Raw genomic sequence first — 23,846 nt, forward strand, 5'->3', positions numbered from 1 at the left:
TGTTCAGCACCCCTTTGTGGGCTCGAGGAGGGCAAAGTCGCGATGAAGCCATAACTCATGAAAGCATGAGTTTACAAGGAGACAACCATAAAAGGTTTTGGATTATTTAGAAAATGAATATTTTACTTTATAAAATATTTATCCCGGTAAGACCAGTTAGCAGAGGGCAGGGAGACACAGAGACAAGAGTAGGGCAACTGCAGACAACCAAGATATGCCAATTCTGTCCCAAAGGGCAATCCTCCCAGTCTCCCTGCACTTTGGGCTTTTTAGACTGTCATGGTGGTAGTGGGGCTGAGTCTTCATGGCAACTACTACACTCTTAGATCCACACAGAATGGGCCCCAAAGTTGCAAAGGAATGTTATTGCTTACAAGTAGTCAACATTCTTCATCAGGACAAGTGATCCTCAAGAAATTTTTTATTATTGAAGTATGATTGACATACAATAACATATTCATTCCAGATGTATATCATAAAGATTTGATATTTTTATATATTACAAAACTAAGTCTAGTTAACACCTATTATCATACAGTTATTACAGTATCTTTGGCTATATTCTCTATGCTATGCACTAAATCCCCATGACTTTTTACTTTATAACTGAAAGTTTGCTCTTGAGGAAGTTTTAAAATTTTCTTGAATATATAATATGTTCACATTTTTAAAAATTCAAAAGGTAGTAAAGGGTATTCTAAATATGTGCATTAAGGAAGTGCCCTTCCTATCACCCCCCAACCACCCATTTTCTTCCCCCACAGCAATCACTGTTACCAGTTTCTAGTTTCACCTTCCAGAGATGGTGTTTACAGTTACAAGCATAAACACATGTTTATAAACTAATATTCAACACCAATGGACATATACTGCTCTGCACCATGATTATTGTATCTTAGAGATCATTCTCATCAGCAAGTATAGAATGATTTCATTCTTTCAAACATCTACCTAGTTTTGTTTCTGTTCCTGATTTATTTGAACAATTCCATACTTACGGATAGGTTCTCTCTAACCCTTTTGTCATTATGGACAATGCTGCTATGGATGTCTTTGCGCAAATTCGTTTTGCAATGCACAAATATCTGCAGAAAAATTTCTTAGATATCCTGGGGTGAGAAGGTAGGTGAATTATAAATTTGACAAATATTGCCAAAGTGCTATCTGTAGATGCTGTATCATTTTGTACCTCTACCAATAATGCGTGAGCCTGTCAGTTTCCAACCAAACACTTGCCACCATAAGGTATTAATGAATGTCAAGATATCTGTCAATTCCATGAGTTAAATCATTTCAAATTGCATTTCTCTTACATGAGTTGGGCATAATTTCCTTATTTATAAGTGCCATTTGTAATTCCTTTTTTATGAACTGTTCATTTCCTTTGCTCCCTTATTTATTAGAAGAACACTCATCTTTCTTATGGATCCATAGGAGCTCTTTGGATATTAAGGAGTTAAACCTTGTCTATGGCACGTGCTATAAATAGTTTCTTCCCCCATGTAGGGATATTTATCTTCTGCCTGTTACACAGACTATCTTTTCTTAAATGAAGTTTAATTAGTCAATCTTTTACCTTATTCCTGTATTCTTTGAGATTTTTTTTTTTTTTTTTTGTAAGCACAGAGACAGATGTCTTCCCTAATATCTGATCATTGTAAGCCTTCAGATTCACAGTTTTACTTTTTCTGTTGGCACTTTTTGAAATGAGACTGGAAGACAAGCTGGGACATAATATCTACTTCCTTGCCTGACCTTCGTTATTTCATTATCCTGAGTTCTTGTGGATTTTGCCCTCTCCTTCTCCCTTGCTTTCTTCAAGGAGTTTCACATAAACTTGATATTTGCTTGGCCTACCTTTGGAGATCATTCTATTTTCATAGTTCTTGCTTCAATTTGAAGTTTTTCTGAGATCAAAAAGAATTTCATTAATGTCTTTTCATAATCAACATGCCATTCAAACTGTGCTACTTTTCTATTTTGGGGAAATTATCCAACAAAAACTGTTCAGATTGTTGCCTGATGGGGTGAGAATATGTGAAAGATTGTCTAGCTGCTACAGATAAATGGGAAAAAAGGATGTTATCTTAATTTAAAATAAATCAGACTTTCGGTTTGATCTCCAGAAATGATATGTAACAATGTTTTTTTCTTATTTTAGTGTTCTTTTAAATACCTTATTCTTCAAACTTTAGTCACTGATTAATTTGTTACTTGGGGCAACACTGTATCATGTATAAAAAACATTAAGGTAACTTACTGAACTTACAGACCTTAGGCACTGGTTTAGGAGATGTGAAATAAAGCTACTGCTGGAAATTGAGGCCAGGTTTATTTTAGGTTTGACTTTTGAGAAAAAGATTCTAAAAATACACCGCTTGTTGTTCTCCCTTCTACTTCCATACTCTTTTCGAATGATGGTTAGGTCTGTCTCAGGAACTACAATGAAAATTGCCTCGATAAGATGCAAGATGAAAAAGTAAAAGTTAATGTTCTATTCCTGACTCAATCCCCTCTCTACTCAGATTTTTTCTTACATTAGCATACGGGAAGAGAATGACAAAGGAACAGAGTCAAACACCGGATCATTTAACTTTTTCTGTCCTTCCCTGTCCATCAAGTTTAAAGACAAAGTTGCACATATGAAAATAGCAGATGCCAAAAAATTTTAAGTTATGATATTTGTAATGTTTATTCCTCTCATCATATCCTCCACAACAAAGCCTTTCCTTTAAAAACCCTAAAAATAATTTTAAATATATGTATGATTTCATTTTCTGTACCAGCCACTTAAAAAAGAGACTGATAGAAAGGAAGCTAGATATCCCACCGTAGAGGTTGCTATTGGTTCATTTTCTTACTCGCCTACCTCTAATTTAGGGAAAAGCTTGATTTCCTGTTAACCACCAACAGAAGTAAATTATTTGGCACATTATCTCTTAGCTGTATTTGCACACAGGGCTAGCACCTCACTGAACAAGTCTCTGGGCCTTAGTTTTCCCCCCTGGAAAATGGGGGAGGTCAGAAGAGATATTTTTTAAAACCCTTTTCAAGTCTAACAACTTATGAATCTGAGTCATTCACGCATCAGCACATCAAGCAAATATGAATATTTCCAGTTGTCTGAGTGTTTTCTTCATATATTCTATAAGTTCACATATAGATGTTCTTGAACAAAAAACCTTAACCCACCATCTCTAAGGAAGATAATTTTTGATGTGGTAATCATGAATTCTTTATATTTGTGTCTCATAACACTGGTGAAACATATTCAAATGATGATGCCAATTTGTATTTAAATGTTATTTGCTTAAACTTATTTTTCAGTTAAATCTATTTACTTTTTTAAACTTATTTTAAATTTAAGAGTTAAGTTACATACTTAACCCTCTTTCTAACCAGTTATCCCTTACATAGTCCAGGATATTAAGGTATTTGGGTTGGCCTCCTTTCTAGCTCTGCCTTTGATCAGGTTACAATTGACTTTTTGAGACACTAGCCCTGTCAGATGGAATTCCCTCATAAAAAAATTTGAAAGTAGTTTTTACTTTCAAGTAATATGCCTAACCACTGTCAGAAAGTCATTCGACTTTTCTGCTTCCCATAATTCACCACCTCATTAACAAAATTCTTACAATTTACAGATAATTAACATTTACATGATCATTTATTTTAATACAAGAATACACTCATACACTAAGTAAGTGAACACAAACTCACAAAAGAACGGGTTCATATAACCTACCAGGAGCCTCGTCCTGAGGCCACTGGGACTCCATATACTCAATTCCCTGTAATACCCAAGTTGGACCTTTTAATAACCATTCATCTTTGTCTATTTTCTATTTTTCCCTTTCAACGTCAACTCGACACTAAATCATATTCCATTCCTAACAAATCTGAATTCACCCATCCAACTATCCCTTCCCGGACCTCCTTCTCCTATGTGATAACATTAGTGATCTCCCCGACAGAAGGACACCCCATGACTAAAGTCTTCTGCTTTTAAAAAGCCAATAAAGTAGAACTACCTTTCTTTAAAGTAAACGTTCTTCACAAGGATTGCCTTTTTTTCCCACAGCAGTCTCAATTCAAGAAGGTCTGAACATAAATCTGGAAAAAGTTTAGGGAACAAAGGAAACAATAGATACTTCATGCAATTTCTAAAACCAAGCCAGATCCACCACACACACATGCATACATATTCAACAGTGGTTCATTTTGGTGGCTTCTGACTTGGGTAGACCCTGGAGGGCAGACATGTTTATGACCAACATTTAATATACTGCCTGACACCAGTAGGTGTTTAAACATGCTGACTGAGTAAGAAGAAAGGGTGTGCCTATGTTACCTTCACGTAAGATCCTCAGTCAACGGTCCCCTCTGTGAAAGTGATCAGCCCAGGCTTGGTAACTGAATGGGCAGGTGCCGCACTGCCTCCAAAGGTCATGAAGACTCAGAACCACGCTACCAGTTTTAGTAACTGAGACGTACATGATATCAATTATCCCTAAAATTTATTTTAGTTCATTGTCTTGACCAAAACTACTAAGTCCACTCCAGAATTCAAATCACTAAACACTGTATCTACTTAGGGAATGCAAGGAATGTGTAGCTGAAGTGAAGGAATAATCACTCCTGAATAACAGAGGCTTATTGAAAGAGTCCTTTACTCACTCTCTTTATGACCTTTTTGGTACCTTCTGACTATTGATAAGCAAAAAGCTTCTCTTCAGGAAGTCTTTTTGTTGTTGTTAAAGATACTACCACATTTTCATTCAACTGCTGCTGAACTAGCAGAACTAGCAGCAAGTTCCCCAAATCACTATACCAGAGAAAGGCAATTCAAAGCCAGATTCTCTTGGAGAAAACGACACAGCTACCAATTACTATTATCAGCTGATGCAAAATCAGTGAGAAAACAGAGATGATGAAAAGATGTTATGAAATATAAGTAAAATCAGAAGAACTTTAGACTATGACGAGAAAATGCTGAAAAACTATCATAATATTTACAAATTATATAGCCAGCTGAAATGGTATTCAATCAAAATGACACTATATAGTATTCCAAAATGCCCTAGAAAGAAAAGCCTTATGCTTGTCCCCATAGCAATGCTTTATTATAATGAAGAGACTTAATGGATTAGAAAACCTTACCTTTTTCAAGGGGAATGTGTCAGAGAATATAAATGTGCGTGCCATTACCTTGCAACATTTTAGATGGGAAACTGTACGAAAGCAAACATCATCCCTAAAGGTTCTAGTCCCTCCATCATATCTTGAACCCATGTGAAATGGCTATTAGTTTCTTCATTTCAGATGTGCAATTACTGAGGATCTGAGTTAATTTTCCCTAAATCACACACACCTAGTAAACTGTCAAGAGGGATTTGAGTCCAACCAACCCTTCTGATTGTGATCCCAGCGCACTGCGCACTCCATGCATCCTGTCTTGCCATCAATGCTTAAATATCTTCTTCACACATTTAACCCAGATGTTACTTACCTCATTTACATTAGGAAGTAACATATAATACAAGTGAATACATACTCTTCCCTTTCACATGCTCCTGCACACTCACTTGCATACATCATTCCAGGATCACATTCTTCACTGTGGGTGTCCTAACTGCCCACAAGCTTCAAGCCCAGGTTTTCAAATGTGAGCTTAAATATATATTCCCCACACTTGACACATCTAAATCACACTAAATGCTCCCGCCGCAACTTAGCTATTTCTTTTCATTACAGTCAAACATCTTTGACTCCTTCCTGCTCTTATCTAGGATCCTAAGCCTTGGATTTTTTCCCAGTCTTTTAAAATCCATTATTTCCTTTCAATTTTCTCCAAACAGAGAACTCTCATCTCAATCAGCAGCCTGCTAACTAGGTCCCCTGCCTTGGATCTCTCTCCCCATCTCTTAGTCTCCCCCAAATCCCTATAGACTTTTTATTTTAAAAGTTCCCTTTCAGTGGTTCACTGTTGGAAACTTTCTCACAGCTTCCTCTACTTCTGTTCATATTATTTCCTCTGTACACAACAGCCTCTGTCTTCTCAGCAAGGCCCCTTCCTGCATGTCCTGCCTTTGAGTCTGTACGGTGAACTCCCGGCTTCCCCAGACCTCAATCGACACCTTGTGGGTCTTTTAGTACAGTCGCCAGTTCTGCCTTGTGATGACAGTACTGTCCTTACTCTTTTTCTTCAGAACTTTAAAATGATCACTGATCCATACATGACTTCCTTTTTTTTTTAATATAATGATCACCTATGAACATAGCACCAAATCCAAGTATTAGATCATTACCAATAACACATTTGTCTACATCTCCCTCCCCATGCCATCGCCCGGGTCCTCCCAAAAGACAACTGCCATCCTAAGTTTTAAGTTCATCATTCTCTTACTTTTTAAAATAATATATGTGTATCTGAACTCTCATACATATATATACAAATACTTGTTTGTATTTGATGATTAGTTTGTTTCCCTGACTTGTGTAAATGAGTACAACTATTTTGGAAAATAACTTGGCAATATCTAGTAAGATGAATATTCAATACCTTACAAATTAATAATTATGTATCTTGGTATGTAACCAAGAGAAATACTTGGATGTGTGTCCCAGGAAACATGAATGATCAGAGCAGCACTATGCAATTTTTTTTAACTGAAGAAAAAAAAAAAAGGCCATTTTTTAACTGAAAAAAAAAAAGGGGAGACACATGTTATAAATACATAATGCAATATTGCACAGCACTGAAAGCCAATGAAGTACAGCGTATAGAACATGGATGAGTCCTAGTGACACAATGTTGAGTGGAAAAAGTAAACATAGTTCGAGACCTTTTTCCAAGATTAAAAAACAAACTAAAAAAAGTACTATAATTATTTAACCTTTGCAGTTAAAAAAAATCCCTCTTTTGAGAATTCATGCCTTATCTTGCCAAAAAAGAGTACAAACTCTTGAGGCAGGGACATCTTTTTATTTTTATTTGTATCTCCTAGAGTGCCTAGACAAGTACCTGAACAGATGGGTGCTCAAAAATAATTATCCATTGAATGGTTCCTGAGTGCTACCTAACTAAGGTATTTTAATGAAATTTAAATCTTCCCCCAAGTCAAACAGTTTCTTGAATAAAGTCACATAAAACTTTTATTTTAACCTAATTCTATTTTTGCAGTGGTACTACAGACAGCCAACCAAAAACATTTCATCTTGGAAGGACTTCCTTTCTTTTTGGAGTAAAGTTAACAAAAGGGTAACGCAATCTAGAGAAAAAGAAAACGTGTCACGTGACCCTGTAAAAACCCAACATAATCACATCGTACGACTCCGTGAGACATCTGTTAAGCCATCAGTTTGAAACTGAGCAATCACAAAAGTAACTCATCCACTACATATATGTATAAGTGAGTTGCCAAGATCAAAACTGAAAATAGGAGCAAAAAGAGCATTTTTCAGGCTTTCTTAAAGCAAAGATTTCAATTTAAAATATTTTGTTTTTACTTGGAGAAAAAAAAATATTTTAAGGGGAAACAGGAAACCCAGGGGTAGAAGAGTAGAATAATATTCCGCCAATCAGAGCCTTCCTTCTAACCCAGTGAGGGCTAAGCGTGTTCACAGTAGGTGATCACAGTGAAGTTACACTGCAGCTTCCCTCCGACCTTGGGAACTCAGCTCGCTCTCAGTTACTGTGAGGTCTTCTGTTTCATGTAGTATTAGTCTTTGTATCTGCAATGCTGTAGCATTGGAAAGGAGTATCAACACTGTGAGCTCGCAGTACCTAAAACTGTACAAATGCCTCCAAAAAACAAAGGGAGGGAGAAAAAATACAACCAAAAGGAAAAACAAAGTTAATGATATTAAGATGGGGTATTTAAAATTTTTACATTTGAAGGAAGAATACGTTTACTAATCAGCTCTATAACATACAACTGTCCATTAGCACCCAATTTTTAAATTTAAGATGTTCAAGAAAAATTATTTTGTCATTTAGAAAAAATATCACAACTGAACATAACATACAATTTGCTAAAACTAGTCCAGCGATTTAAAACAGAGTGAATTGTTACAGAGAAAAGGCCAACAGAACTTTGTGTCCGGGAGGAAGAAATAATCTGGCAACCCACTGGGTTCACTTAGTTTCGTGTCATTTGCTTTACGTCCATTATGTAATGCTTTCCCCGCTTTAGGTCTCTTATGTATAAGCTAGCGTTCAGATATATCACAGAACCGCCACGAAATCTGTATCTGTCATAACTTCCAAAAACATCTTAGAAGATGTCATGTAGATACGTCTAGTAGAGGCTTTTTAAAAATCTGCTGGTGTCATTACTTCTTCCAGGCTTCCTCCTCCCCAGGTCTCCCCACACCTCCTCCCCCAGCATCCCCGGTGAAACGATCTGCGGGCAGCTCTCGGCTGGATGCAGGGGAAGCACGTCTTGACTGCAATGCAAACCCTGTCCCGGTCTGAACCGGGGAAGGCAGACTCGGCCCTGGCCGGGGATGTGGACGGAAGCTGCAGAGGCGCCAGCGGCGGGTGGGCAGTGGTGCCCCGCGAGGGCAGTCCGCAGTGCACGCGCACAATAAAAACCAATGCACAACTTCCCCAGCCGCTCCTCTCGGCTCCCGGGATTCGCTGAAAGGTGCGGCGTAGGCGTGAGCTGGAGCGGGCGCCGGCGCTCTCACCCGCGCGGGTTCGGTTCTCCTCTGACAATTACATCAGTCCTTCCCCCTAACCCAGCTCCAATCCCCAGAAGCCCAGGGAAGCGGGGGTGCCCGGCGGCGCGGAGGAATGCGGACGCGAGCTGGGCGGTCGAATTCCCCGACAACGAGGGGGAAGGGAGGCGGCGAGCGGGGACTGTGACCCAGACGACCCCTCCTACCTCGCTGCCGGGCTGCACCGGCCCCTCCGCTCTCCAGCCTCCCTGCCGCCCGGGCAATCCTGCCAGGGGAGCCCCCGGGGAGCGGGGACGCCTGGGGGGCCCAAAGCAGGGCTGCCTACCCGCGCGTGCCCGGAGCCCTCGGCCCTCCAGACGCGCACAATGCCCCCAGCCGCGGTGCGGACACCGGCGTGTCGGCTCCGGAGGTCCCTCTGCAGCGAGGACACCTACCTGGAGCGAGCAGCGGCACGGCCGACTCTGCGGCGCGAGGCGGGAGGCGGCCCGGCGGGCAGACGGGCGCGCGGGCTGGCCGGGGAGCGGAGGCGCGGGCGCCGCCTGTGCGGAGCCGCGGTCTCCAGCACCGACAGCGGTGGCGGCGGCGGTGCTGCGCCTCCAGTGGTCCGCCGCGCCGCAGCCCCTCCTCTCCCACGGGCGGGGCGCGCTGGCGGGGCGGCGCTCCGGGCTCCCCGCCCCCGGCTCCCGCGCGCCCGCCTGGCGGGAGTGGAACCGCGGGTGGCGGTCGCTCCCGTGGCGCTCCCGCCCTGCTCGGTACCCCTCCCGCGCGGGGAGCGCCGAGCTTCGGAAGCGCGGCTTCCGGCTGCCTGGGCGCACCCCGGCCCGGCCCCGATGGGGGCCCCTGGTGTCCGGAGACCACCGCGCGCAGACCCTGACCGGCATTCCCGGGCTGAGAGCCGTGAAGCGCCCTGCTTGTCCAGACCAGCGGAGGTGGGTGGGCCCGGTTCTCAAGGAGGGGCCCCGAATAGCCCCCCGCGCTCGGGGCCTGCAGCGCAGCGGCTCCGAGCGCCGCGGATGAGCGGATTCGGGAGGCGGCAGCCCAGTGGCCTCCCTGGAGGCTCTGCCAAGGCCCCGTCTCAGGGGGTCATTAAGGCTGGTCTTAAACACACTGAACTGTGTGCGCTGCCCCCCTTCTCCCCTACCCCGTCTCTGGCACTGCGGAGCAAAAACTTCCCAGGCCCAGAGAAATCCCTGGGTTTTGTGAAAGGACCAGTTGTGAAAAGCTCCACCTCACCCTTCTCACCCCTCTTGAAACTCTTCCACCCTTAAACCTTTCCCAGTTGAGGCCCTAGAGCAGATTAATCTGAAGTCACATTTGCTGGAAAGGACGAAGTAATTTAAATATTTGCACAGGCGTTTCTTCCGTAAATGGGTGTCTGAGGAAATGTCAAAAGTATTTCAAGACATTTCCGTCATCACTATCTTCAGGTGAAAATATTACAAAGAACACTGAATGCCCAGCAGGAACTATCACGGAAACAGCGCTAGAGGGCTTAGCGGGCTGCCCAGGTATCCGGGGTGGACCACCGGGGAGGGAGGGGTGCCTTCAAAAATTGAAGATATTGCTACCACGGAGGCAATGAGGGTGGCATTTCATGTTCTCTGTGCTGATAAAATCCTGATTTACTATGAAACATAGTCAATTATACGCATTCTTTTCCCACATACAACTTCTCTTCAATCTCCAGTCTCACCTTTTGGACTAGCTTCTTCCACCTTAGCTAGTAATGTTCTCATATTGTCCTGTCATAAAATAATAGATTCCAGACCCTGGGACACATCGCGGTTCTGCCTTAACTCCTTCCCCTGCGAAGACAGCCTCCGCACTTGGTGGTCACCTTTTTACTCCTTCCATCTGGGCTGCACTGACAGAAACTACTGAAACCACCCTCTCAATTAAAAAAAAAAAAAGGCCAAACCCCATATATAAGAAAATACAAAAATGTGAAAGGACAAGGGAGAGAGCACATACGGAGTGCTTAACTTAAAGAAGTAATTCTCAAAATTTCTCAACATGTAATAACAGAAAACCGTAAACTATCGGGGAGGTGGAGAGGAGCTACCATAACCTACATCTGTCTTATGTTAAGAATACTTGCACACTTTCCACTCTATTCCATTGTATCTCTGTGTATTTTATGACTTAAAAAATTAGTTTAAATATCAGGAAAAAAGTCTTCTACCTGACCCATTGATTCATGATCAAACGAGATGTGATGGCACTATGCCCATCCACTGGGGAAATGGATGAATTAAAGAGAGCTGACACTGCTTATCAAGGCAGTTTCTGTACTCCATTTGTGCATCACAATATTTTGAAAACGCAGGCTGGCATAGATATGTAAATGTGAATAACAGGCTTTTCACTGCTTATTGAGCTATGGCAGGGTTATTGTTCAGAAGTCGCTAGAGAGCATTGTTTACATTAAGTGTGTATTCTTGCTGAGAATTTAGTTCACAAGTCATATGTTAGCTAAAAGGATCTCTGCTCCCTGATCCATTCCTTTTATTTGTCTCAGAGAAATACTTGTTCATGGACTTTTTCAGTAACAGAAGATAATGATATTCTTAAAATACCATGAATACTACAATTTCATCACACACAGTGAACTGAGCCTCACATGCATCACAGTCCCCACCATCAGTTCTTTTCATACAACTCTCACACTTCATTTTATTGCAATTTTTCTATGGGCACTATTTTAGCTGGGGTTTCTTAGGAAGGCTGAAATGCTAATGCTTCATTGAAAGATTAAATCCCAAGGCATCAAAAGTGAGGGAAAGAGGACATGCAACAGGGAACAATGGGAAACAAATAACGTGGTGATATGCTACCAGTCTGGCCTATGCTTCACGGACCTGAAAAGACACAGCCAGTTGCTTGGCCATGTGAACTATTTGTGGACAGGCTCTGTGGAAAACTGCACAGGAACAGTCTATCGAAGCAAGGACAGAGAAGAAATTTACCTGTAAACTCCCTTCCACCTCCTGTCTCCCATTGGCCAAAATCTACCCCACTGGTCGTTAACTTCCCCAGCTTTCAGGCTGAGTCATTTGACCCCTTTGGCAGCTACTAGGGAAACATATGCCATGCTCTGCAGCCCATGATATCTGTGCTGGATTGTTCCATAGGCAACTTGGTTATGCTGGAAACTATGGTTCCCAGAATCACCTTTCCTATGTGTTTACAGGTCTATATTTGTCCAGATGGAAAAAACTGAAGTTGCTTGATATTTGGGAGGCAAAAATGAAGCAACAGTCATTACACTCTGAAAGTGACGAAAGACTGGATGCTAGAGGGTTCTTCTCACTCTTCCCTGCTCTGTGTCCTCCCCTGCCGAGTAACTGTGGGCTTGGTAGGGCTAACAGACTCTTCATAGAAACTCACCAAGGCTAACAACCTTCCACAGACTTGTATACCAGCCCTCCTTGTGGCCCCGCTACAGCCTAGCTTCCAGATTTCCTGGCAAGTTCAGACTCCTTTGCCTGTATCAGGACTGGTCTCTGATCCTTCAAAAATCCCTTTTCAGACTTTTATTCCTCATCTCCTCCCACAAATGGGAAGGAGTTCTAATTCCTATAATAAATTCCTTATGCAATGTAATCATTATGGTTCAGCTTCCCTGATTGAACCCTGTCTGCTGGGGGCTTAAGCCTGGGGCTGATATGCTCCAGGGCGCTTACACTGCAGGTGGCACCTGAGGGCAGTTGAGGCAGGGCAAGTAGCTCAGAATCCTGGAGAAATACGAGGCCAAGAGAATCTGAGAAATCTCACCCTGTAGCTGCGCCCTATACAAGTAACAAAAATATTCATAGTTTTGCTTTGTATTTGTTCATTGAGAGTATTCAGCCTTTAAAATATTTTTATTATTACTAAATTAACCTACTTTGATGAATTACCCTCATATTAAAGTAAACAATGGATTATTTTACCTTTGTTGAGACATCATTTTGGCTTCTTGAGTGGAAAACAGTAAAGCAAATCTCAGTTGGAAAATTCTGACCAGTATCTTCCCCCAGTGATGGAAGCATCCTGAGTTTCCCATTTTTGTTATAAATTTGAACATTGCCTTTGTAGGTTTTTTTAAACAAATTTGCCACTTTTATGATACTAAGGAACCCAATGTGAAAATCAAAAGGCAATTCTTTGAAGCAATGAGTTCTAGCAAAAAAGGATAGCGATGTTACCCAGTGCTTCTAGGGTAAGATTCTTTGTCCAACTTGGTGCTGACTTTCAATTTGTGCATCCATTTTCCCCCGATTTCTACAATGCTTTCTAAAATGTACATATATTCTTGAAACTTTCCTTACCAAGAATATTGCCATCAAGAACTCCTAGTTAAGCTCAGAAGCCTAACCTCCAACTCCCAAACTCCATTTAGTCCTAAACCCTTCATTCCCACAACTGTCTTGGTCTTCCCAGATGACTTGCTGATCCAACCCAGACAATATGGTTTTATCCAATTCAGAGTCAACCTTTCATTCAGAGTGCTTGTCAGAGTGGCTAAAAGGATAGAAAATTGGGATTTTTTGAGCTCATAGGTTTTAGGGTTTTTTTAAAGTTTTTGGTACCTGTTTCATTCGTTGAATCCAATAAATATTTATTTAATGTCTGCTATGTGTTAGGCATTATTCTGGGTGCCTGAGATATCAATGGGCCAAACATGGAGCTTACCCTCACAGAGAGTACATTCCAGCAGGGGGAGACAGACAATAAACAATAGGCCTAAGAGAAAAGTAAATTAACAGTTAATTGGAAAGTCGTAAGTGATGTGGTAAATTTTTAAAGTTGAGCAAGTTAAGAGGAATAGAGGTAGGTTGCCAAACTACAATATTAAATAAAGTGATCAGTCTGGGCTGCACTGAGAACATAACACTTGAGCGAAGATTCAAAGGAAATGAAGTCAGGCGGATGTTTTGGAGTGAGAGTTTCCCATTTCAGCCAGAGAGGCCAGCAGCTTCAGAGCCCACAGACAAGCATGCTTGGTGTGTTTCAGGAAGGTTAAGGAGGCCACAGTGCCAGGAACAGAATTAGCAGGGGAGACTGGTGTGAGGAGAGAGAGGAAATGGGGGCCAGGTCATGTAGGGCCTGTAGGCCATTGTGAAGACTCAGAATTTTATCCTGAGTGAGATGACATCGACCACAGGTTCATGCAGTGGAGTGAAATGATTGGACTTAATGTTTTAAAAGAGCTACTCTGCTGTTGTGTGAAAAATAGGCTCTAGGAGAGCAAGGATGGAAGCAGGGAGGCTTAAAGGTATCTCAAGGCCAGGTGGTAGAGTGCAGGTAGTAAGAAGTGGTTGAATTCAGCATGCATTTTAAAGGTAGAGCCAACTGGATTTTTCTGGTGGACTGGATTGTACTTGCTGATAAACATTTGTATGAGTTTTATTGAGACATACTTTCATCATATTCTTCACTTGTTGGTGAGATTGTGGGGAGGAAATGCAGGGCCCTGCTGCCTCCAGATACCAGGGAATGCTGATCACTGGCAAAGATCCTAAGTAAGTGCTGATCATTGTAAGTGCTGATACCATTTTCTGCCCAGCAACACTGCAGTGCTCCATGCCTTGAGCTTTCATAAAATACAGACACATACACACACATTCAGACACACACATTTTCTTAGAAGAAATTTTATGGTTTCAGGACTTGCATTCAGGTCTTTGATCCATTTGGAATTTACTTTTGTGTATGGAGTTAGACAATAATCCAGTTTCTTCTCTTACATGTAGCTGTCCAGTTTTGCCAACACCAGTTGTTGAAGAGGCTGTCATTTACCCATTGTATATTCATGGCTCCTTTATCATATACTAATTGTTCATACATGCATGGGTTTATACCTGGCTCTCTGTTCTGTTCCATTGATCTATGGGTCTGTTCTTGCACCAGTACCAAATTGTTTTGATTACTGTAGCTTTATAGTTGAGCTTGAAGTCAGGGAGTATAATCCCTCCAGCTTTGTTCTTCTTTATCAGGATTGCTTTGGCTATTTGGGGTCCTTTGTAGTTCCATATGAATTTTAGAACTATTTGTTCTAGTTCATTGAAGAATGCTGTTGGTATTTTGATAGGGATTGCACTGAATCTGTAAATTGCCTTGCCAGGATGGCCAGTTTGACTATATTAATTCTTCCTATTCACGAGCATGGGCGGATTTCTATTTATTGGTGTCTTCTTTAATTTCTCTCATGAGTGTCTTGTAGTTTTCACAGCAAGGTCATCCACCTCCTTGGTTAGGTTTATTCCTAGATATTTTATATTTTTTGATGCAATTGTAAATGGAGTTTTTTTACTGATTTCTCTTTCTTCTAGTTCATTGTTACTATATAGGAATGCAACAGATTTCTGTGTATTAATTTTGTATCCTGAAACTTTGCTGAACTCAGTTATTAGTTCTAGTAGTTTTTTGGTGGATTCTTTTGGGTTTTCTATATATAACATCATGTCATCTGTAAATAGTGAGAGTTAAACTTCTTCCTTACTAATTTGGTTGCCTTTTATCACTTTGTGTTGTCTGATTGCCATGGCTAGGACCTCCAGTACTATGTGGAATAAAAGTGGTAAGAGTGAAAATCCTTGTCTTATTCCTAATCTTAGAGGAAAAGCTTTGAGCTTTTCACTATTGAGTATGATTTTGGCTGTGGGTTTGTTGTTCATAGCCTTTATTATGTTGAGGTATGTACCCTCTATACCCATTTTGTTAAGAATTTTTATCATGAATGGATGTTGAATTTTGTCAAATGATTTTTCAGCATATATTGAAATGATCGTGTAGTGTTTACACTTTTTTGTTAACGTGATGCATGGTATTGAATGGTTTATGAATATTGTACCATCCTTGCAACTCTGGAATAAATCCCTCTTGGTCATGATGAATGATCTTTTTCATATATTTTTGGATTCAGTTTGCTAATATTTTGTTGAGGATTTTTGCATCATGTTCATCAGGGATATTAGTCTGTAATTTTCTTTTTGTTTTTTTTTGTGGTGTCTTTGTCTGGTTTTGGTACTAGAGTGATGCTGGCCTCATAGAATGAGTTTGGAATTATTCCCTCCTCTTCTACTTTTTGGAATGCTTTAAGAAGGATGGGTATTAGCTTTTCTTTAAGTGTTTGGTAAAATTCAGCTGTGAAGCTGTCTGTGCCTGAAGTTTTGTTTTGGGGGAGTTTTTTGATTACCAGTTTGATTTCATTGCTGGTAATTGTTCTGTTCAGATTTTCTGTTTCTTCCTGGGTCAGTCTTGGAAGGCTGTATTTTTCTAGGAAGTTGTCCAATTCATTGGCATAATAATGAAAATTTGAATACTTTTCTGCAAATCTGTAATCATTTTGAGATCTTATCAAGAGGATTGGTGATCTCTGTTTCATTTAACTGTCTTTCTGGAGTTCTGTCTTGCAGTTTTGTTTGGATTGTATTCCTCTGTCTACTCATTTTGTTACAGTTTCTGTGTTTCTTCCTTTGTATTAGATAGTTCTGCTATGCTTTCTGGCTTATAGAGTAATAGCTTTATGAAAAAGGTGTCCTATGGTGCCCAGAAGCTCAAGATTCTTTACTCTCTAGTGCCTGGTTCTATTTTGTGGGGTCCCAGCTGTTGGCATGCCGTGGGCAGGACCACCTTTCTGTCTGGCATCTGTAGTGGTCTAAGTCTGGGCTGGCAGATTGCTTCAGCTGCTGCCTTTGTGACCAGCTCATTAGTCTCTGTTGAGCTTGCTGCCTGGCCTGCAGCAGTGGTGGGGCTGTAGGGTTAATGGAGTGGGCAGACCGATGTTCCTCAGCCAGATGCACATCAATGGGTTTGGACACTTGCAGGGAGGAAGAAGCTCTTGGGGCTGACTCTTCCAGGCACCTCTCTGGTTGAGCTGAAATGGAGCCAAGGAAGCTGAAAGAGTCTCCCTCTACCTGCCAGGAAGCAAAGAATGATGCTGCCACTGGACCAAGTGGGTTGGCAGTGCACAGGGAGGTGCCTCAGGGCTCTATTGCCAGCAAGGGGGATGGAGCATCTGGAGCTCCTGAGAGTTCCTGAACTGTTGGGCTGAGGAAGGGCTGGGGAGGTATCCTCCACCTGCCCTTCTCCTGAAGACGGAGTTCTGTCCAACCTCGTCACCTCTGGTACCCCTCCCACTTCTGGCAAGTCTTTCCTCTGCTTTGGGCCTCAGGACTGGTGGAGCATGCCTGCCCTCCATACTGGCTGGAGTGTCAGCCTCCCAGAGTGTTCCACCTGCCCCTGGGGTCCAGCGCCACTAATCACCAGAACCCAAAGTAATTTGGGCTCACACTTTGGGAGCAGATCTCCAGGGACAAGTGTGCAGCACTCCTGGTCTCCTACCCCTTCCCCACTCCATTCCTCTTTCCTCGGCCTGTAGGGTGGGTTGGGGGGAGGGCCTGGGTCCTGCTCATTCTCAGCTTTGCCAGTTTACCCTTTTCTGTGTGGTCTTCTCTTCTTCCTCAGGTGTAGGTGATCTGTTCTACAGTCTTCAGGTCATTTTCAGATTTAGTAGTATTTGCTGTATTTTATTCTTTTATGTGTTTTTGAGAGAAAGTTTCTGCCTTGCTTTCCTATTCTGCCATTTTTTTCTGGAAGTCCTCCACTATTCAATCCATCCTGTTGTTTTTATCAGTAGTTTTAGACATTGCCTTGTTCCTTCCTCCTGATTAAAAACTTTGTGAGGACAGCTCTTTGTCCAAAGTGTTGTATATCATGGGTGATTGGTACACATCTGAATAGCTTAACTCAATTAATCGCTTATTCAGTGATAAATTTGTGCCCAACACATGTACCTTAAATCAGCGGTTGTTTGCTGATAACCACTGGGAGGTCTTGGACTCATCAATGCATGGCCTGAGAATCTATACACACAGAAGGTACTGTCCCTAAACAAAATCACTGTCTGACACATAATCTGACCTAAACTTTTTCAAACGTATGTAGATCCTATTGATATTAATAAGGAACAATTCACTTAAAAGTATGGCTAAATTCACAGAGAAGACAAGTAGTGATTCTACAACATTTTGCTGTGCTGATGGACATTGATTGTAAAGGGGTTTGTGGGGGGGACCTGGTATAGGGGAGAGCCTAGTAAACATAAAATTCTTCATGTAATTGTAGATTAATGATAACAAAAAAAAAAAAGAAAGAAAAGGGGGATTACTCCCTGATAGGATAAAACTAACTGTAAATCAATGACTAATGCATGCTTTAAATATCCTTAATTTTGATCATTTAAAGGGTGTCAGATGATCAGCTATGGAAGTACATTTTTCTGATAATATTCCTTTCTCTTAAAAAAAAAAAAAACAGTTCCTGTGTGGTGATCTCCAATAAGTTCTTCACAATGGTATAAAGGGCATATCAAAGTGTGAGCAAAGGGTTTGTTTGTGTTTATACAGAGGATCAAAGCCTAATTTGGCTACCCAGAAAACGAATTAAGATACGATATGAAGAAGAACTTCCAACATCAACATCCTCTGGAAGAGTCACTCCAGAAGATGAACATCAAAAAACTTCAACAAAGATCCTGGCGCTGCTGCAGTTGTAGCTGCATTCATCCCGCCGGTTCCTGGACTTGCCATTGGAATGAAGAAGGAGATATCTAAGCGGGCCTGTGCATACAGTAAAACAACAAATTTGACTGGATCTATACTGTTGGAACTCAACCAAGAATTAGGAGAAGTGCAAGTTGCAGCGCTCCAAAATCTTGCGACTACAGACTATCTACTGTTAAAAGAACATATGGGATGTGAACAGTTCCCAGGAATGTGTTGTTTTAATTTGTCTGATTTTTCTCAAACTATTCAAATTCAGTTAGACAATATCCATCATATCATTGATAGGTTTTCACAAATGCCTAGGGTGCCTAACTGGATTTTTGGTTTCACTGGATTGGCTGGTAATTGTAGGTCTCCTTTGGTTATGTAGCTGTATTCCTATTATGTTAATGTGTGCACACAATTTAATTAGTAGTTTAAAGCCTATACATGCTTATGTTACACTACAAGAAGATATGTCAAAGAAATAATCAATCTTACCATGTTTTCTTCCATATGCTACTTCTATAGCTTTTCTTCTTCCTTCCTAATAACAACCCTTAAGTAGAATTCGTGCCTCATATCGAAATTACTGAGTATCATAATTCTTCCAAGTGGTAAAGATACCTCAAGACAAATGCTGGGCATAGAAGCCACAGGGCATAAATCTGAAAAGAAGTAAAAAGCTAACCTTTTCAAACAATATTGCTTCTCTCTCACTTACCAACTTTACATTTCCCTGTATGGCCCCGGAAGATGACTGGTTAGCCAGAGACGGGTAAGATTCCTCAAGGGAGGAACAACCTAAGACAGGCACAGTCGCAGGGGGGCCATCAGGTGAGAAATTGGGAATCAACAGAGGTGAGGCTTAGAACCTCACCCCCCCTGTTTGGAGAGAAATCTGCATCCATGGATATTTTGTTGCCCTTGACTAGCTTGGATTAATACTTAGTCTACAGGCACACACCTGATCATCTACATTTGCCCTCTTACAGCACTAAACTATGTTTTCTACCTTTATCTTGCATCTACCTACCACTTCAGCATTTTATTAAATAATAATAATAATAATAATAATAAGGGAGAAATGTGGGATTCACATATAAATCAAGTATAAAAACCAAACAAATATTCATATTTGACCTGATTGTTTATAGTTCATAATGAGTGATCAAAACCGAAAGTTCTGTGATATGACTGCCCTTGCACTGTTCACCATGTAAGAACTTATTCACTATGTAAGAATTTGTCCACCATGTAAGAACTTGTTCATCATGCTTCAGAAGATTGGAGACTGTTGAGAATTAGGCTTGGGGTTGATTAATGATTGTGCATTGAGTCCCCTATACAGAATTTTATTGTTGTTAACAACCATTTGATCAATAAATAAGAGAGATGCCCTCTCAACAAACAAACAAACAAACAAAAAGTATGGCTAAATTCATAGTAGCCATGTTTTTTCTCAATTGATCCTCTTGCCAATGAGTCCACAAAGTTTTGTCTGTCTTCTTCTAATATTATGGGTCTTTACACTGAAAGTGGTTGGGCAACGCTAGATTAAATGGCACTCCACAGTATTTATTGCCCTTGGCCTACACTGTCAATGTTGGTGTCAGATAAGTTTAGATCACTAAATTTCTTTAGATTATACCATAATATCAAAATAGTTCATGTGATATAAGTATGCCTTGTCTAACATACACTCTAGAGAAAATAGGCTATGTTCTAGTGGTAGGTATATGGGTAATACCAAAGGCAGCAACAGTATGTATATTTACATAAATCACAAAAAGCATGTGGCATTATTAGGTATAACATCTCAAATTCATTTTCTCACTTTATCGTGTGGCCACTTTGTGAAAAACACAGGTAACATTTTCATTTGATGTAAGAGGAAACTGAGGCACTGAGAAGTTTATGAATTGCTCATGGTCACACTGATTAATGGAAGTAATAGAACCCTGTTCTCAGTCTCAAGCATTTTTTCATTCCCTAGACAATGTACACTGCCCTAGAGACACTAGCAGGTAGATGAATGGAGGCCCACAGGACTTATGCATAAATATTCAAAAGTTATAAATCAAACAAACAAATTGTTTAATAAAATAAATAACTGTCCTTCCACGACAGCTAAATTTCTATCATTACCTGGAAGGTATTCAGAGTTTTCAAACTATAGTTCTACCCAGATGATTTGGCAGTGCAGAAAGACATGACCCTGGCTCCTGCCTGTGTCCTACACATCCTCTCTCCATAATTTCAGTTCTGAAGCATCCCAAGAGAGGTGTCGTGCTCACACATGAGTAAAGTACAGCTCCCACATGTCCATATTTCTCTCAAAAAGCTGCTCTTTGGCACCAGGCTCGTGATTATGCAGAGCGTGGTGCAGAAGAGGGGCAGGTGCTGTGGTAGGCATACCACCCAACTGCTGCAGAGCTTGGGTCTGAAGGGAGGTGTGTGGCTGGAGAAGAGTGGAGAGGCCCTCTAAAGCACAGAGCCAAGAGCAATAGCACCCTCATCTGATGCAAGGGCAGCTCTGGTGTCTACTTACTTCACTGTTTTAACTTTTGTGTTTCCTGGGAAGAAAAATCCATTAAACCAGCTACCTCATAGACATAAAACCTCGCAGTCTTCCTATGTTATTACTAAACTCCAATCCGTCATTAAAGAACTGTAAAAATAATCAAGTGACTCTGTATATCTCAGCTTCTAAAACAAATAGTATTGCTTTAAAATGATTTAGAGAGAGGATTTTCTCAAGATGGCAGTGTGAGTAGGGCAGTGGAAATCTCCTCCCAAAACCACATATATTTTGAAAATACAGCAAACACAAATATTTATAAAAGAGAAACCAGAAGATATAGTACAACAGCCAGGCTACATCTACATCTGTAGGAACTAAGCATGTCACAAAAAGGGTAAGATACAAAGCTGTGACCCTGTGGGACCTGAGCACTCCCTCCACCCCAGCTCACCGGCAGAAGGAAAAGAATCAGAATGCAGAGGGAGAGGAAGCACAGGACTAAATAACCAGCCCTACTAATCTGCACTGGGAGCACAGACACACATTGCATGGTGTACTAGATATTAGAGAAATGGAAAAGTAAAACCCAAGATGGAGACTGAGAGCAGGTCCCCACAGCTGGCTCCCTTGGGACAAAATAAAAGCAGGCACTTTAAAAGTCTTAAAGGGACAGAGGTTTAACAGGAGTACAAAATCATCCTGGCACACTCAGCCCAGCACGCTGGGAAATTTAAGGAACTTCAGGTACACTGACCCCCTTGGTGGGAACACAGCTCCAAAGGTGCTCATGGTGATAAGCAGCCTGCCATTCATTCTCCCTGCCAGCACTGCAAGCAAGCTGGCTTACCTGACATTACTGTGGACCAACTGGGGAGCAGCCCTGCTTGAGTCTTCTCCCAACACGCAGCTAACAGGGCCAAAACCAGAGGCTGCCTCCTGCGTGCAGCTGCCCAGCACAGGCAAATGAGGGTGGCGCAAAGTCTGGAAAGCATGAAGGGGCACCGTTCTCACAGAAGAACACACGCCATGTGCCTGTGACCCCTGGCAGTGCCCTAGGCCACCCCGAGGGCTGCCCCACCCATGGCAGCTCAGGGGATTAACCCAGAGACTGCTCCCTTTGTGCGGTTAACTGGCACAGGCAGCGGAGAAGGGCAAGGTGAGCAGCAAGCAGGAAGGGACTTTGTTATCCCAGCTGACACATGCGGCATTCGCTGGTGATCACTTCTATCGCCATGGAAAGGCAAAAGTACTTGGTCCAGTGAAAAATCACTCAAATGCCAGAGAGAGGGCCTGGTGAGACCAATATAAACAATCTTCCTGAAAAATAATTCAAAATAAAAGTCATAATCATGCTGACAGAGCTGCAGAGAAATATAGAAGAGCTAAGGGATGAAGTCTGGAGGGAGAAAACAGAAATGAAACAATCAATAGAAGGACTTAAGAGCAGACTGGATGAGGAGCAAAAGACTGTTAATAGAATAGAAATTAGAGAACATGAATACAGAGAAGCTGAGGCAGAGAGAGATAAAAGGATCTATAGGAATGAAAGAATATTAAGAGAACTGTGTGACCAACCCAAATGGAACAATATTTGCATAATAGGGGTACCAGAAGAAGAAGAGAGAAAAAGGGATAGAAAGTGTCTTTGAAGAAATAATTGCTGAAAACTTCCCCAAGCTGGGGATGGAAATAGTCTTTCAGACCATGGAAGCCCACAGATTTCCCAACACAAGGGACCCAAGGAGGACAACACCAAGACATGTAATAATTAAAATGGCAAAGATTAAAGACAAGTACAGAGTACTAAAGGCAGTCAGAGAGAGAAAAAAGATCACCTACAAAGGGAAACCCATCAGGCTATAATCAGATGTCTCAACAGAAATCTTACAGGCCAGAAGAGAATGGCATGATATATTTAATGCAATGAAACAGAAGGGCCTTGAACCAAGAATACTGTGTCCAGCAAGATTATCATTTAAATTTGAAGGAGGGATTAAACAATTTCCACATAAACAAAAGTTGAAGGAATTTGCCTCCCACGAATGCTCTCTACAGGGTATTTTAAAGGGACTGATCTAGATGGAAGTACTCCTAAGGCTAAATAGATGTCACCAGAAAAAGTAAAATCATAGCAAAGAAAGCAGACCAACCAAATACTAACTAAAGGCAAAAAATAAAACTAGCTATCCACAAAAGCAGTGAAGGGAAACACAGAAGAGTACAGAATAAAACATTTAACAAAGAGTGGAGAAGGAAGAATAAGAGGGGAGAGAAATAAAGAAACATCAGACTCTGTTTATAATAGCATAATAAGTGATTTAAAGGTAGATGGTTAGATAGTAAAGAAGCTACCCTTGAACCTTTGGTAACCATGAATTGAAAGCCTGCAATGGCAATAAGTACATATCTATCGATAATCACCCTAAATGTAAATGGACTGAATGCACCAATCAAAAGACACAGAGTAATAGAATGGATAAAAAAGCAAGACCCAACTATATGCTGCCTACAAAAGACTCACTTCAAACCCAAAGATATACACAGACCAAAAGTGAAGGGATGAAAAAGATATTACATGCAAACAATAGGTAGAAAAAATCAGGTGTTGCAGTACTTGTATCAGACAAAATGGACTTCAAAACAAAGAAAGTAACAAGAGACAATGAAGGACATTACATAATGATAAAAAGGTCAGTCCAACAAGACGATATAACCATTATAAAAATCTGTACCCATAACAGGAGCACCTACATACGTGAAACAAATAGTAACAAAATTAAAGGAGGAAATAGAATGCAATGCATTCATTTTAGGAGACTTCACAACACCACTCACTCCAAAGGACTAATTAACCAGTCAGAAGATAAGTAAGGACACAGAGGCAGTGAACAACACACTAGAACAGATGGACCAACCAGACATCTACAGAACTCTACACCCAAAAACAGCAGGATACACATTCTTCTCAAGTGCACATAGAACATTTTCAAGAATACACCACATACTAGGCCACAAAAAGAGCCTCAGTAAATTTAAAAATATTGAAATTCCACCAACCAAATTCTCAGATCATAAAGGTATAAAACTAGAAACAAATTGTACAAAGAAAA

At 41.2% G+C, this 23,846-nt stretch overlaps 1 protein-coding gene and 1 long non-coding RNA gene across 2 annotated transcripts in view; one reads left to right on the top strand and one right to left on the bottom strand.

Moving 5' to 3' along the window:
- The window catches only part of OSBPL6 (oxysterol binding protein like 6), a 212,423-nt gene extending 203,181 nt beyond the window's left edge, over positions 1–9,242 (bottom strand). The window contains exon 1 of the mRNA XM_036879419.2: positions 9,117–9,242. The gene's annotated coding sequence lies outside the window, so the exon portion shown is untranslated. The remainder of the gene's footprint in view (positions 1–9,116) is intronic.
- Positions 9,243–9,373: 131 nt separating this feature from the next.
- LOC130684107 (uncharacterized) lies at positions 9,374–19,260 on the top strand. The gene is made up of 2 exons (XR_008998252.1): positions 9,374–9,611; positions 18,075–19,260. It is a non-coding gene; the product is annotated as an uncharacterized LOC130684107 (long non-coding RNA).
- Positions 19,261–23,846: the final 4,586 nt, after the last annotated feature.

The sequence above is a fragment of the Manis pentadactyla genome, chromosome 6 (genome assembly GCF_030020395.1).
Source record: "Manis pentadactyla isolate mManPen7 chromosome 6, mManPen7.hap1, whole genome shotgun sequence".
NCBI lineage: Eukaryota > Metazoa > Chordata > Mammalia > Pholidota > Manidae > Manis > Manis pentadactyla.